This window comes from Scyliorhinus canicula, unplaced genomic scaffold (assembly GCF_902713615.1).
Source record: "Scyliorhinus canicula unplaced genomic scaffold, sScyCan1.1, whole genome shotgun sequence".
NCBI lineage: Eukaryota > Metazoa > Chordata > Chondrichthyes > Carcharhiniformes > Scyliorhinidae > Scyliorhinus > Scyliorhinus canicula.
The window spans coordinates 4,196,888-4,209,407 of NW_024055461.1; positions in this window are offsets into that span (position 1 = coordinate 4,196,888).

Genomic DNA, 12,520 nt, shown 5'->3' on the forward strand with positions numbered 1-12,520 from the left:
CCAGGCACAACGAACCACACATATTTTGACACAAAAACACACGCAAAGGTGCGCAAAAATTCACAAACATGCACATAAACACAAACAAACACACATTTATATAGAGACAGGCACACGTGCACATCCACACATAGACACACAAATCCACACACACAAGTGGCTACACAAATGTACACAGACACATACAGCCACATGTCCACACAGATACACAAACATATAAAACCAGACAAGCAGACTGACAGAAGAATATTAAACACAAATGTAACCAATAACATGTACATTAGCAGAATTTCACGATGACAGAAATATTTCCATTTAGAGACAATAATCCACACTAACACACTTATGGACACACGTAGACACATATTAGCAGACTCGTACACACGCTAACACGAACACATATGAATACACATAGAATCATCAATACACATCAATAGATAGTTATAAACAACCATCAACGAATAAATAGCACTGCTGCCTCACAGCACCATAAACCCGGGTTCAATTCCAGCCTTGGGTGATTGTCTGTGTGGAGTTCCCAAGTTCTCCAGTGTCTGTTCCTGTTTCCTCCGCCTGCTCCGGTTACCTCACACAGTCCAAAGATGTGCAGGTTAGGTGGGTTAGCCAGGCTCTATTACCCCTTAGTGCCCACAACGTTAGGTGGGGTTACGAGGTTCTGGGGACAGGGCAGGGGCATGCGTCCAGGTAGGGTGCTCTTTCGGAGGGTTGGTGCAGACTCAATGGGCCAAATAGCCTCGTTCGGCACAGTCGGGATTATCCGATGATGATTCTGTGATGAAATACGCGCATAAACAAACAAACACACACACAAACGCACTTACCCAGACACAAACATTAAGACAATGACATGCATGTTGAACGTATAAAGACACATTAACACTTTTATCACTGGGCAGGGAAGTATAAACTTATATTAACACAGGCATTAATATATAAACATAGATTTCAACACACAAACACACACAATAAAACACTCATATATAAACATTGACTTAAGATAAATTTACACAAAGGCGCTGACACACAGATATACAGATCAATACTCATTGACACATGAACACACACAATGACACTTATAAAGACATCGCAACACACAAATGAAGAGTAAAGAAACACGAATTTCACATCTACACAGACACAAAAGCTAAAGAACAAACACAAACGTCAGACAAGGGCGGCACGGTGATGCAATGGTTAGCACTGCTGCCTCAGGATCCCGCTCCTGGGTCTCTGTCCCTGTGGAGTTCCCCGTGACCCGTGGGTCTTACCCCGACAACCCAATGATGCGCAGGCTTGGTGGATTGGCCATGCTAACTTGCCCCTTAATTGGAAGAAAAAAGTTACAGAGATCGACTTCCTAGTGTCATGAACTCAACAGTAGATATGCAATGAAAATATATTAAAGAATGAATTAGCAGCGGGAGAAACTGATACGGGAATATTAAAAACAAAACGTGTATTAAATTAAATTTAAAATGCTTATTGTCACGAGTAGGCTTCAATGAAGTTACTGTGAAAAGCCCCTAGTCGCCACATTCCGGCACCTGTCCGGGGAGGCTGGTACAGGAGTCGAACCGTGCTGCTGGCCTGCATGAAAAGCCAGTGATTTAGCTGAGTGAGCTATTATTAGCTCTGTCTGGGAAAGGGGAGCCTCTATTAACCAGCCTCTATTAACAAACAATCTGATTATATTTATTCGGCTCTATTCCCGTAGATACCACAGACCACACCTGGACTGAAGACGATGAGGATGATAATGGGAACATCTGGACAACCGCTTCCACATTCATCACCCTGTTCTTCCTGAGCATTTCCTACAGCGCTGCAGTCACTCTGGTGAAGGTGAGAAGATTCAATCCACTAACACATCAAACTGACAGAAGCCGTTTAAAAACACTAAATGTTTGATTGATTAAAAACTCTAACATCAATGTCCCAGATCATAAACATCTGCTTCATCATTTCTCTCTCTTTTACAGATCAAGTGATGGGTTGACGTTCGGATGCTGTAGATTTTCCTCAGCTGTTTATTATGATCTGTGTGTGACAGAAATACAATATCTCCTCTTGGTGACTCTAACAGTAAAATTCTCTCAGTTTATTATTCTGCATCTGTAACTGAGACAATCATGGACAGTATTTCTGCTTTTCGGTTTGAAATGTACGAGATAATTTTGGCTGTATTGTAATTGTAGCTAGTAATTTCTTTCAATGTCATGTCTAAATAAGTATCTTATCACGTACCTTATTTACAACAGTTACCTTCCCTTTATGTTGAGCTCCTGTTCTCTCTTGTGTCTGTTACAGTTGTACATACATTTGGCAGCTCAGAGGGCATGTGTTATGTTCTCACTGTGACCCTCAATCGTTCTGTTCCCTTTTGTAAACATCAAAATAAACTTTTGTGTAATATTTTCTCTGAAATTTTAATAAATATTGAATGAAAAATGAAGAAAATAAGACTAATCTGAACTCCTTTCTCTAAGGTCCATCAGCACCGCTCCATTTCCCCGGTTATACAGTTTTCTCCCCTTTCCCAGACAGATATTTCTCACCAGGCCTGTCTGGGATGTGTCTGAACTCAAGGCCCTTCAGTGAAAGAGCCACTGCGCCACCATGCGGCCCATTCGGGTTAAGACACCTTCACCTTTGCCTTTTTATGGTAAACCCCAGAGACAGAATGATTTCACAGCTGAAGAATTCCACAGATCCACTACCCTCTGATGGAAGAAATGTCTCCTCATCTCTGTCCTAAATTTGAACCCCTTCCTCTGAGATTATGCCTCTGGCCCTAGACTCTCCCACAAGAGGAAAGAAGATGATTTTTTTAGGCTGTGCAACTGGTTGAAGCTCTTTCCACAGTCAGTGCACTCAGGTGTGTGTGGGTCTCGGGGCTTTTCCAGTCACACTGATGTTTGAAATCTCTTCCCACAGTCAGAACAGACAAGCACATTGACAGTTTGTGATATTTAGATGCTAATGAATTGAGTGACAGTCAGATCTGGATGTTATATTTGGTTCGAGTTGCCCAGCTGCCAATCCTCCCGTTCGAATGCCTGAAAAAGAAGTTTACAAAAATGATCACCAGAAGAACAGGGTAGAAATTCACAACAGATCATTTTAGTTTCTATCAAACCTTCTTTCCTCTCTTGCTTTCCCCAAGCATGTGGTCCAGTCAAAATAAAAGACCAAAATCAGCTAGAAACCACAACAAAGGTGTAACTGCCTGTGCGGAGTCTGCCCGTTCCCACCGTGTCTGCGTGGGATTCCTCCGGGTGTTCCGGTTTCCTCCCACAGTCCAAAGATGTGCAGGTCAGGTGTGGCCATGCTAAATTGCCCTTATGTTAGATGGGGTTGCTAGGTTACAGGGATGGGGTGGAGGTGTGGTCTTAAGTAGGGTGCTCTTTCCAAGAGCCGGTGCAGACTCGATGGGCCGAATGGCCTCCTTCTGCACTATAAATTCTATAATTGTATCTCTATGTATTGAACAATCCATGGAGGTAGGAGAGAGGCAGGGAAATGGGAGCCGGAAGGAAGGCACGGGTTACATTAACGAACATGGTATCTCCAGGAGTAGGGAACGAGGAGAATAAAGACGAAAGACAGGAGCAACGGCAGAAGCGGAAGTGAGCGCAAGACGGCAGCGAGATATGTCCGGGAGAAGCAAGCAACAACACCAACACCAAACCCATTCGAGTATTGCCCACTGTAATTGTTTCTCCGGCACCCGAATGTATATTTACCTCCCCAATCTCTCCCCCCTCCCCCCCCCCCCCCCCCCCCCCCCCCGCCCGCAAACAGTCGCTTACTTATGTGTTGTAAATAATTTTGCCAGGTGTACAGAGTTGCTGCTGTTGAGCTGGTGCACAATACCCTACCAGTTATTCTATTTTATTTTTTATTGTATTTTTAAAAATTATTCACTATTTTCTTTTCTTTGGTATGTTGGGGTGTGTCCTTCTCTTCTATACATGTGTGTGTGTGTTATATATATATATGTTTCTTATCCTGTGTACATAACGGTAAATATACTTTGTTGAAAAACCCAATAAAAAACATTTACCAAAAAAAATGTATTGAACAATCAGCGAGTCAGCCTGAAATCTGCCTCACAATGCCCGGGTGATTGATGGCAGCTCCGGACCAATAGGAAGAGGAGGGGCGGTACTGGAGGGCAGAACGGGACCGGCTGGTCCTCCAACCAATCGGAGTGAATGAGGGGCGGGGCACCGCTGTGATTGAAGCATGCGCAGTGTGTGTAATGGCGATGTAGAAGGATGTCTTTTTCAGATCGGAAATCGGTATGAGGCGTTTAACAATACGGAGGGAGCGAGAGATCGCGGGGGCGGGCGGAAACGTTGGTTAAAGTTTTTGCAATCGCAAAACTCTGAAATGTTTATGGGACCCAGTTTGTACGGAGCAGAGCTGCAGCTCCTCATCTTCGGCTCGGGTTAACGGCCGCCATCTTTATTGGATGTGCATCAGGGCGCATGCGCGTTTATCATCTTTGTCGGGGCCGATGTTTCAATGAGTGGGTGGAGCTTGTTCCCCATTGTTCTGAATGGAGACAACTTGTCCATCAAACTGGATTAGTCTTTCAGTCCCAATGTCTTATTGATGATGCAAAGCGGTGGCAGAGATGGAAAGAAAAGGAAGCCAATCCAGCTCTCCGGATTTCACTGTCTCATTGTCCATCCTGCCCGATGTGTCCAAAGCTCTGTGGCCCTGTTCAGCCACATGAAGACCCAGGGCAGAAACTCACAACCCTGAGTCAACATCACCCTCAAATCAGGGGACTGCTGATGACGAGGGTCAGTGTGCAGCGGGGCGGGGGGGCGAGGCGGTATGAGCGGTGATCCTGGACCAGGGAGCAGGAAGAGAGGCCATTGTGAATTTCTATACTGAACTGACTAATTGATTTTGGAAACTCCTTTTATAGGGGATTAGTCGGTGAGGATTTACACACAGCAAACTCAAACCAGGAGAAATGTTTATCTTTCCTGAATTTTATTTCTGGACTGACAGTGATGCCTTTGTAAACTTCTTTCACAGGGACTTAGAAAGGGACAGGAAACTCACAACCAATCCTCACATCAAATTCTGACAGCACTTTTCTGGTGATCAGGACCTGGAGATTATCGACCTTTGTGTGTAAGCATTGAGTTCAAATCATTACCACACTGTAAATTTTCTTCCTCATATCTCCCCTGTAGATCTTGCTCACAATCTTAAATCTGTGTCCCATAATCCTTTTACAATCTGCTATTGAACAGCTTTTCTTTATCTTTTGCTGGGTTTGCCGTTGTCGTTTCCGGTGCCTGGGTCGCTGCCGGGAGGTCTGTCCGGTTTCATTCCCTTTTCCTGTTTTTGCAGCAGTTGAATGGGCTTGGACCAGTTCATTTAAGATCCAGAAAACAGTTGAAATCTCCTCCAAGAATTAGTTGATGTGTATCCATGTATGGGGGAACAATTCTTTTTACAAATGCCACATTGTCCTAGTTAGGGGCATAGCCATTCACCAGCACCACCAATGTACCCGCCAACCACCCACTGACCACCGTGGTTACACTGCTGCCTCAGGCGCCGGGATCCCAGGTTCGGGTCACTGTCTGTGTGGAGTTTGCACATTCTCCCCGTGTTTGCCTTGGTTTCGGCTCCACAACCCAAAGATGTCCAGGGTAGGTCGATTGGCCACGCTAAATTGCCCCTCAATCGGAAAAAATGAATTGGGCACTCTAAATTCATATTTAAAAAAAACATTAACACTGCAATGAAGTTACTGTGAAAAGCCCCTGGTCGCCACATTCCGGTGCCTGTTTGGGTACACAGAGGGAGAATTCAGAATGTCCAAATGACTTAACAGCATGTCTTTCGTGACTAGTGAGATTAAACCAGAGCACCCGGAGGAAACCCACATAGACACAGGGAGAACATGCAGACTCCGCACAGACAGTGACCCAAGCCAGGAATCGCACCTGGGATCCTGGAGCTGTGAAGCAACAGTGTTACCCACTGTGCTACAGTTACTACCCCTTAAAACATGTTGCTTGGCCAACAGAAAACATTATCAAAGGGCTTGTCCGGGATTTGAACCCGGGGCCTCCCGCAAATTTCGAAACCAAAACACCCGAAGTGAGAATCATACTCCCAGACCAATGAGCCCCTCAATGAAGGCAGTCGCCTCCTCTGGAGTCTCAAAATCAAAGTCTTTGGACTCATCTGCAACTCATAGCTTTGCTGGCTAAACCACCCCGAATGGAACTCCTTTCTTCGATAGAGCAGCCTGAACCTTATTAAAGGCCGCTCGCTTCCTCACCAGCTCGGCTCCCACATCCTGGTAAATCCTCACTAGGATAACTGAGTGAATCCCTTCCCACACTCAGAACAGGCGAATGGTCTGTCGCGGGTGTGACGGTGATGATGAATTTCCAACTCACATGGAGACCTGAATCCCTTCCCACAGTCCCCACATTTCCATGGTTACAGCATGCTGCTGGTGTCCTTGTCCCTCTCCAAGTTTGACGATCAGTTGAACTCAAGTGTGTGTGTATCGGGTCTTTTTTCAGTAACGCTGATCTTTTTAAAAAATAAATTTAGAGTATCCATTTTTTTTTCCAATTAAGGGGCAATTTAGCATGTCCAATCCACCTACCCTGCACATCTTTGGGTTGTGGGGCTGAAACCCAGCAAACACGGGGAGAATGTGCAACCTCCACACGGACAGTGACCCGGGGCCGAGATCGAACCAGGGACCTCTGCACTGTGAGGCAGCAGTCCTAGTCACACTGATGTTGAAAATCTTTTCTTACAGACAGAGCAGACAAACATTTCTTCGTCTACATTCACAGGCCAATGATATTCAGGTCCTGATGAATGGAGTGACTCTGTTAAATCTTGCTGTGAAGTTTGATTTGAGTTTCCATCTGTAAATCCTCCCCTTGTAATATCCTGTAAGAGGAGTTTATAAAAGTCATTAGGGGCAGGCACGGTGGCTCAGTGGTTAGCCGAGAACCCGGGTTTGATCCCGGGTCTCTGTCCATATGGACTTTGCACATTCTCCCCTTGTCAGTATGGGTTTAAAACCCACAATCCAAAAAGATGTGATGGATAAAATTACCCCTTAATTAGGACAAAATACAATTTTGTAATCTATATTTAATAAAAAAACAATAGTCAGCACTCAGTCCAGGATAGAAATTCTGAACAGACAATTCTAGTTTCTCTGGAACATTTTTCCCTCTCTTGTTCCCCCAAAGCTGTAAATCCCCGTCCCACACACTCTCCCTCCTCCCTGGGCTGAAATCCAAACCCATCTCACCATCTGCACCATTTCTTTCCTCCACTCCCAGTTTTCTCCCTCCCTCTCCTCTGCCTGGGTTCAGTTCTCCAGCTTCTGTCTGCAGACTGACAATAAACTCAATGGGTCTCATTGGGATTTGGGGCCTCCAGTGGGTGTTTGTGAATACTCCCTGTCCACCTCCCTGGGTTTCCTTCCTCCCCACAGACCAGGGCCGCGATTCTCTGGTCCGGCGTCAGAGTGCCGGCGCCAAAACAGGAGTACTTTACTCCGGCGCAGGTTCCGAGACCCGATTCCCGGGTCCTGGGGGGGCCAGCACAGCGCTGAAGTGGCCCATCCCCCACAGGCCGCCCCCGGACCGTTCAACCCCGAGGTCCAGCCGGGCCCAGAGCATGTTAGAACAGCGCCGGCGGGACTAGGATCTTTTCAGTCGGCCGGTCGGATCCATTCGGGCTGGAGAATCGCGGCACCGCCGGAGAATCGCCGCTATGGCTGTTTGCGGCGATTCTCCGTGCGGCCCAGCACCATGCGCGCCTGCCCGATTTTTTTTATGGGTGGGAGAATGGCGTTGAGGTGGCAGTGGCGCAATTCGCGCAGTTCCCTGCCGATTCTCCGGCCCGGCAGGGGGTCGGAGAATCGCGACCAGAGTCCTCTGATGATTTGAGCCCAATCCTCGAATCACTCGATTAATTTCCATTTAATTGGGAAACAAAATTAAATGAAATTTCGTGGCTCCACAAAGTGTTTCCAACCTCTGCCTCCCACCCCGTTAACAGGTGGATGCAATTATTTTTCTTACTGAAAGGGTGGTCTCTGGGGACATGGTAGTGCTGTGGTTAGCACTGCTGCCTAATGGCGCTGAGAATCCTGATTCGATCCTGGCCCCGGGTCACTATCCATGTGGAGTTTACACATTCTCCCCGTCTCTGCGTGTGTCTCACCTTCACAACCCAAAGATGTGCAGGGTAGGTGATTTGAACAAGCTAATTTTGCACCTTAATTGGAATAAAAAGTTGGTTACTCCAAATATATTTTTTTAAACTCTTTCCTAATGTTTACAATTAAAGGTGTGGGTATCCCAGGAGAGGGCTACATTTCAGGGACAGTAAATGGACAGGTATCCGTCTCATGTTCTTATCTGGTACAGATTAGATATATTAATTACAGTTCCGTAATAAAATTCATAATTATTTCTCGCCATGTACTATAAGACTGTAGCTATGTTATAGATTTCCAGCTATCTCTTCCCTCAGAGGGTTGTGCTGGATTTCTCTTCCACAGGGACCAGTTGTATCTGGGGGTCATTGAATATATTGAACCACAAGTTAGACAGATATTTTATTGACAATGGAGTTAAGGGTTATGGAGAACATGTAGGAAAATAGAGTGAAAGCTGAGATGAGGAGGGATTTCTTCACTCGAGGATGTGGTGAAGCTTTGGAATTCCCCAGAGGAATATGGAGCCTCAGCCATTAGGTATGTTCAAGACAAATATTGACAGGTTTCTAGATGTTGAAGATATCGAGGGATATGGGAATCGTGTGGGAAAATGGTGCTGAGGTAGATCGGCCAAGGATCTCATTGAATGGCTGAGCAGACTCGGTGGGCCGAATGGCCAACTCTTGATCCTATTATAATCTCTGCGTCCTGGTCAGGAAGCAGTGAGCTGAGCTTGGATCTGTCAATCAACATGAACCAGCCCTTCAGGAGAATTGGGAGGGTGAATATTAGATACAGCAGAGTGAGAATGGAGGGAGATTGTATCGGATGGAGATTTACAGATTTTGGAAAAGGAGAGAGGAAATTATATTCCATAGGAAGTAGAATTGTCTATTCTGAATTCCTATCCTGTAATAACAGTGATGACTTTCATAAATTGTTTTTAAAGGATATTAGAAGAGGAGGAATTATAGACAGAAATCTCAAACATCACGTCTCGATGTGACAAACTCACTCGATTCCTTCTGATCTGAAAACAACGGGCTCTGAATATCATTGACGAGAAGGAGAAATGTTTGTCCGATCTTTCGGCGTCAAAAGATTTGAAATATCAATGTGACTGGAAAAGCACCGAGACCCACACCACACATCCGAGTGAGAGAGTTCCAGTGAACTCACTGCGAAAAGAGCTTCAACCAGACACACGGCCTGAAAAAACATCACACCATTCACACTGAGGAGAGACAGTGCACATGTTCTGTGTGTAGACAAGGCTTCAACTGATTGTCCAATCTGGAGAGACACGAGGAGACCCAAAACATGGAGAAACCGTGGAAATGTGCTGACTGTGGGAAGGGATTTAGAGCCCCATCTGTGCTGGAGATTCATCGCCGCAGTCACACTGGGCAGAGGCCATTCCACCTGCTCTCAGTGTGGGAAGGAATTCACTCAGTTATCCAGTCTGTATGCACACCAGCGAGTTCACACTGGGGAAAAGCCATTCACCTGCTCCAGTGTGGGAAGGAATTCACTCAGTTATCCAGTCTGCAGAGACACCAGCGAGTTCACACTGGGGAGAAGCCATTCACCTGCTCCCAGTGTGGGACGGGATTCAGTTCTTCATCCAACCTACGGAAACATCAGCGAGTTCACACTGGGGAGAGGCCATTCACCTGCTCCCTCTGTGAGAAGGGATTCAGTGATTTATCCACCCTGCAGACACACCAGCGAATTCACACTGGGGAGAGGCCATTCATCTGCTCTCAATGTGGGAAGGGATTCAATAACTCGTCCAAACTTCGGAACCATCAGCGAGTTCACACTGGGGAGAGGCCGTTCACCTGCTCTCAGTGTGGGAAGGGATTCAGTGATTTATCCACCCTGCAGACACACCGGCGAATTCACACTGGGGAGAGGCCATTCACCTGCTCTCAGTGTGGGAAAGGATTCAGTGATTTATCCACCCTGCGGAAACATCAGCGAATTCACACTGGGGAGAGGCCATTCATCTGCTCTCAGTGTGGGAATGGATTTACACATTTATCCAGTCTGCAGACACACCAGCGAATTCACACTGGGGAGAGGCCATTCACCTGCTCTCAGTGTGGGAAGAGATTCAATAACTCGTCCAACCTTCGGAACCATCAGCGAGTTCACACTGGGGAGAGGCCGTTCACCTGCTCTCAGTGTGGGAAGGGATTTGTTAGTTCATCCACCATGAAGAGACATAAGCGAATTCACACTGGGGAGAGGCCATTCACCTGCTCTCAGTGTGGGAAAGGATTCAGTGATTTATCCACCCTGCGGAACCATCAGCGAGTTCACACTGGGGAGAGGCCGTTCACCTGCTCTCAGTGTGGGAAGGGATTTGTTAGTTCATCCACCATGAAGAGACAGAAGCGAATTCACACTGGGGAGAGGCCATTCACCTGCTCTCAGTGTGGGAAGGGATTCAGTAATTCGTCCAACCTTCAGAAACACCGGCGAGTTCACACTGGAGAGAGGCAATTCATCTGCTCTTAGTGTGGGAAGGGATTATATAGAAACATGAAAAGGGAGAGCAGGAAGAGGCCATTTGGCCCTTTGCGCCTGATCTGCCATTCATTATGATCATGGCTTATCATCCAACTCAATAGCTTAATCCCGCTTTCCCCTCCATATCCTTTGACCCCCTTCGCCTTCAGTGCGATATCTAACTGCTTCTTGCAAACAAATAATGTATTGGCCTTAAAGTTTTCCTGTGGTAACAAATTCCACGGGCTCACCACTCTCTGGTTGAAGAATTTTCTCCTCATCTCTGTCTAAATGGTCTCCCCCGTATCCTCAGATTGCGACCTCTGGTTCTGTACACTCCCACCATCGGGAAAATCTTTCCTGCATCTACCTTGTTAAGTCCTGTTCGAATATTATAGGTTTCTATGAGATCCCCCTCATTCTTCTGAACTCCAGCGAATACAAACCTAACTGATTCAATCTCTCATACGTCAGTCCCACCATCCCAGGAATCAGTCTGGTAAACGCTCGCTGCACTCCCTCTAGAGCAAGAACATCCTTCCTCAGATAAGGAGACCAAAATTGCACACAATATTCCAGATATGGCCTCGCCACGGCCCTGTGTAATAATAGCAAGATATTCCTGCTCCTGTACTCGAATCCGCTCGCAATGAAGGCTAGCATACCATTTGCCTTCTTTACCGCCTGCTGTAGCTGCATGCTTACCTTCAGTGACTGGTGTACAAGGATACCCAGGTCTCGTTGCACATTCCCCACCTCTCCTAATCTATGGCCGTTCAGATAATAGTCTGCCTTCTCATTTTTGGTACCAATGTGGATAACCTCGCATTTCTCCAAATTATACTGCATCTGCCATTCATTTGCCCACTCACTCAACTTGTCCAAATCACACTGAAGGATCTCTGCATCCTCCTCATGGCTCACCCTCCCAAGCAACTTGTGTGATCTGTAAATTTGGAGATATTGCATTTTGTTCCCTCATCTAAGTTGTTAATATATAAGTGGCGCAGCTGCCTCATGGTGCTGAGGATCAGGGTTCAGTCATGCCTGGGTCACTGTCTGTGTGCAGTCAAGTTCTCGACTTTGCATGGGTCTCACCCCCATAACCCCAAAGATGTGCAGTGGAGGGGAACTGGCCATGCTAAATTACCACTTCATTGCAAAAATAGAATTGAGTACTTTAAATTTGAAAAGAAAAATCATTTATATATCTTGTGAATATCTGGGCCCAGGCACCGATCCCTGCGGTACCCCACTAGCCACTGCCTGCCAATTTGAAAAGGATCCATTAATTCCTCCTCTTTGTTTCCTGTCTGCCAGTCAGTTTTTTTATCCATCTCAAGAGACGACCCCTAATCCCATGTGCTTTCATTTTGCACACTAATATCTTATGCAGGAATAAGTCGAAAGCCATCTGAAAGTCCAAATATACCACATCCACTGGCTCTCCCTCGTCAACTCTACCAGTTACACCCTTGAAGAATTCCAGTAGATTTGTCAAGCATGATTTCCCCTTAATAAATGCATGCTGATTCTGTCCGATCCTGCCACTGGTTTCTAAGTGCTTTTCTTTAAAATCTTTGATAATGGATTCTAAAATTTGCCCCACTGCCGATGTCAGGCTTTCTGGTCTATAATTCCCTGTTTTGTCTCGAGGGTCCCTATTTAAATAGTGGAGTTACATAAGCCACCCTCCAATGTTCAGGAATTGTTCCAGAGTCTATAGAATCCTGGAAGATGACCACCAAT